At 53.3% G+C, this 4349-nt stretch overlaps 1 protein-coding gene across 1 annotated transcript in view; it reads right to left on the bottom strand.

The window, feature by feature from the left end:
* Nucleotides 1-3112, bottom strand: part of UBAP2 (ubiquitin associated protein 2) — a 126672-nt gene extending 123560 nt beyond the window's left edge. The window contains exon 1 of the mRNA XM_008066797.2: nt 3038-3112. The gene's annotated coding sequence lies outside the window, so the exon portion shown is untranslated. The remainder of the gene's footprint in view (nt 1-3037) is intronic.
* Nucleotides 3113-4349: the final 1237 nt, after the last annotated feature.

The following is a 4349-nucleotide window of genomic DNA, read 5'->3' as shown; positions in this document are numbered from 1 at the left end:
GGGCTCAGGCAATCCACTCACCTCAGCCTCCCAAAGGCGCGGGATTACAGGCTAAGCCACCGAGCCCGGCTTCCAGGCCACATTTAAAGAGAGGCCAGAGGAAACCAGAGCAGCAGGAAACAGGCAGGAGGGGCAATTAACACAGCCCTTTCCCATGGCCTCATTCTTTCCCATGCCACTACTTTCAGCCATATTTCAATCACAACAAAAACCTCCCTTCTCTGAAAGTTTTCATAATTTTTGAGGGTCACAGGGAGGCAATGGGGGAAACAAGCAGAAGCACATGGGAAAAGCTCCTATCACATGTGTCAACTAGCCATAGTACGAAAATCAGAAGTACACTGATAGCATGCAGAAGAGTGGTGAGGCAAACTGACTCCTTTAGCCTAATGATAAGAGTCCTTCACAGCAATGGGAGGATGGCCCCAGCCAAGGGGCTCTGAATGCAGATGAGAGAGGTTGGTGTACTGGAAGATGCAGTCATCTCCAGAAAGTGGAATTTACTCCCTTTTCTTAGATTGATGGGGACAATAGCGATGTAGGATACTGGAAAACAGGTATGATGTTCACGTCCTTCCACCCCTGACAAACTGACACTAAAAAGGATTCAATTCACCACCAAAGTGAGAAACATACTCACTAACAACATACCTTTGGTGGAAAAAGTTTGCCAGGCTCGGTGGCTCAGCCTGTAATCCCAGCACTTTGGGAAGATAAGGCAAGTGGATTGCCTGAGCCCGTGGGTTCGAGACCAGCCCAGGCAACTTGGTGAAACCTCATCTCTACAATAGATAAAAAATTAGCCAAGCATAGTAGCACATGCCTGTAGTTCCAGCTACTTGGAAGGCCAAGGTGGAAGGACAGCCAGAGCCCAGCAGGTCAATGCTGGAGTGGCCGTGAGTGTGCCACGGCACTCTAGCCTGGACAACAGAGTGAGACTCTAACTCAAAAAAAAAAGTGTCACGGTGGAAAAGAAAATATAAGAACTGGGTTCTTCCAAAAAGTTAGTTATATGCCCTTCAAATAAAAGATGATCTTTGGGTATCTTATGAAGGACTTACAAATCTTTTTTTTTTGAGTCAGAGTCTCACTCTATTGCTAAGGCTAGAGTGCAGTGGCACGCTCATACCACCGCAGCCTTGACCTGCTAGGCTCAGACGATCCCTCCACCTCAGCCAACCAAGTAGCTGGAACTACAGGCGCGGGTTACCACATCTGGCTTTTTTTAATTTATTGTAGAGATGAGAGCTCACCAAGTTGCCCAGGTTGGTCTCAAACTCCTGAGCTCAGGCAATCCTCTTGCCTTGGCCACCCAAAGTGCTGGGATTACAGGCTTGAGTCACCGTGCCAGCCACAAATCTCTTAACTAGTGCATGCCCATAGTCCCATCTACTCAGGAGGCTGAGGTGGAAAAATCATTCAAGCCCAGGAGTTGGCCAGCTTGGGCACCAGAGTAAGACACTGTCTCTAAAAAGTAATAACAACAACAACAGGCCAGGCACGGTGGCTTAGCCTGTAATCCCAGCTCTTTGGGAGGCAGAGGCAAGACAACTGCCTGAGCCCAGGGGTTCAAGACCAGCCTGGGCAACTTGGTAAGACCTAGTTTCCACAATAAATCACAAACTAGCCGGGCATGGTGGCTTGTGCCTGTAGTTCTAGCTACTTGGAAGGCTGAGGCAGAAGGATCACCTGAGCCCAGTAGGTAGAGGCTGCAGTGGCCATTGAGTGTGCCACTGCATTCCAGCCTGGGTGACAATGAGTGAGACTCCAACCCTAAAAAAAACAAAAACCAATAAAACTGTTTTTAGAAAACGTCTAAATTGTTAGGATACACAGGTGCTGGAGGAAGCCTAAATAGTGGCAGACAATATACCTTCGTTGGAAGGTAGAAATAACATCTAACAGTGGTAGGAAACGACAGAGTGATGATGGAATCAACCCCTAAATACAGGAGTGGTGACAGGTGAGATGCGTAGGAAACTAGATAGAAAACTCGGGGGGAAAGGTGGGAAAGCCAAGTGGGAAAGTGATTCAGAGGTAAAGAAAACTGAGTTGTAATGCACCAATTAAAGAATAACATTTTGAAGCCGGGCTCGGTGGCTCAGCCTGTAATCCCGCGCCTTTGGGAGGCTGAGGTGAGTGGATTGCCTGACCCCGCGGGTTCGAGACCCGCCTGGGCAGCGAGACTTCATCTCTACAACAAATCAAAAAATCAGCCGGGCGTGGTAGCGCATGCCTGTAATTCCGGCTACTTGGAAGGCTGAGGCGGAAGGATCGACAGAGCCCAGCAGGTCGAGGCTGCGGTGGCCGGGAGCGGCCACTGCACTCCAATCTGGGCGACAGAGTGAGACTCCAACTCAAAAAATAAATAAATAAAACAACATTTTGAAGATTAAAGCAGGCAGCTCTTTAGAGTTACAAAGCGCTCTCCAACGTGCAGTAAAGACTAAATTGTGACACAATCAGAATACAAGAACCGGGAGTGAGGAGGAAAACTGAGTCCCAACTGAGACCAAAGCCCTCCAGAATGAAAAGGAGACGTGGAACTGAACTGTGCCTCCGGGTAAGCCAGGAAAGGTTAGAGAGTGCAGAAGCTGGGCTCTAACAGGGCTGGTCCCAGGACTAGCGACAGGCGTGAAAGAGGAAAGGTGGTCAGAGAGGAGCGACAGCGTGGCTGAGGAGTCCCAGCAGACTGGCGGGCACCGAGGTAAGAGAGAAAACCACACCCTCCAGCGCAGAAACCCAAGGGGGGAGGGGAAGGCGCCCCCCGGGGCTGGGTGGGGTCTGGCGGGCCAGGACGGGCGAAAGCAGGAAGGAACACGGGTCAACCCGAGAGGAAGAGGAAGAAGGGAGCCAGGGCTTGGACAGAGGGAGAGTGAAAACAGCGAGGGACGCTCGGCCCGGTCCTCACGGGTGGACACTGGGACAGTGTGAAGGGGGTTGGGGGCTCAGAAGAGCTGAACCTAGGACTAGAAGACGCAAGCAGCGGCGTTGAGGGCCCTGAAACAGGGAAGGGGAGGGAGAGGATAGCAATTACCGCAGCTATTCTCGCTGGACTCAGGACCCGCTGCCGCCGCCGCCGCCACCCGTTACCTGCCAATGTGCCTCTTACAAAGCGGCGGCGGCGGCAGACGCGGCCCAGCCCGTCACGTGACCTTCGCGTCACGGGCGAAGGCGGAGTCACCACTCGTCGCTCACGCGCGGCTCTCCAGCCCGCCCAGGGAGCGCGCCGCCCCCTCCGGCTACCGCCACGCCGCGGCCGGGCGAGGCCAACGGTGCGGAGGCGGGGGAGGCAAGGGGAAGGGATAAGTCGGGGAGATCGTATGGCATTTCTTGTACTCGGAGTTCTCAGGAGAGTATGACCCTTCGCATTCGGGTTCCCAGCGGCAGTTCGTTGTCGCGCTCTGATGACCTCACAAGGCACCACAGGTGGCTCCCTGCGGCCGCCTCTGTGATCACGTGACGTGGCCCAACCACTCAAGGCAACCCTGGCTTCCCACACATTGCAGGAGAGGACTACAACTCCCAACTTGCTGCTTAGCAAGGGCTGCCGCTGCCGCTGCCTTTCCCCCCGCGAGTTCCCGGACGCACCCCCAGAGACGTTAGTGCGTACCGGGGCCGGACGGAAAGCGGGCGGGGCTGACTTCCGGGACTGACACCAACGGTGCAGCTTGCTAGCCGGCTGAGCGGGTTCCTGCGGAGTGTGTCGTGCCGGCGGGGGGTGGAGTTCCGCTCCACGTTCCCGGCTCGCGCTCCGCCCCGCCCCGCCCCGCCCCCTGCGCGGGAAAACGTCAACCGCCCACCCAGACACCTGCCGCTCCGGGAGCCCCGGCAAGGCTAAAGAGCTCGCGACTTCGGGCTTGCTAAGCGTGGAAGGAGTTTTGCACTCCCAAGGTTCTGCGTGAAAAGACTAACATATTGAACGCCTATTTTGTGTCAACCGGGTGTTTTTGTTTGGTTTTTTTAGAGACGGGTCTCACTACGTCACCCAGACCGGTCTCGAACGCCTGAGCGCAACTGATCCTCCCGGCTGGGCCTCCCAAAGTCCTGGGATTACGGGCGTGAACCACTTGCGCCTGGCCTATGTCAGCCTATATGTATGCAGGGATTTTTATTATATAATTAACGTCTTGAGTCCAGGATTGGCCCCGTTTTAAGGATAAAGAGAGAGGATTAGAGAATTATTTTCTGGCTAAAGAAATCCAAACCAGGTTTTCAGTCTTAGAAAACTGAATGGCTCTCCTCTCACTAAGATCTGACCTGTTAACTCTAGAAGGTATGCATAAATAAGATAACCGTTTTTAATTGTGGCATAGTGATTTTTTGTTTGTTTTGTTTTTGAGTTGGAG

The sequence above is a fragment of the Carlito syrichta genome, unplaced genomic scaffold (genome assembly GCF_000164805.1).
Source record: "Carlito syrichta isolate Samal-C Ts95f unplaced genomic scaffold, Tarsius_syrichta-2.0.1 Scaffold309111, whole genome shotgun sequence".
In the NCBI taxonomy this organism is placed as follows: domain Eukaryota; kingdom Metazoa; phylum Chordata; class Mammalia; order Primates; family Tarsiidae; genus Carlito; species Carlito syrichta.
Note: the sequence above shows the minus strand (reverse complement) of the source record. Positions and strands in the feature narration are given on the sequence as shown.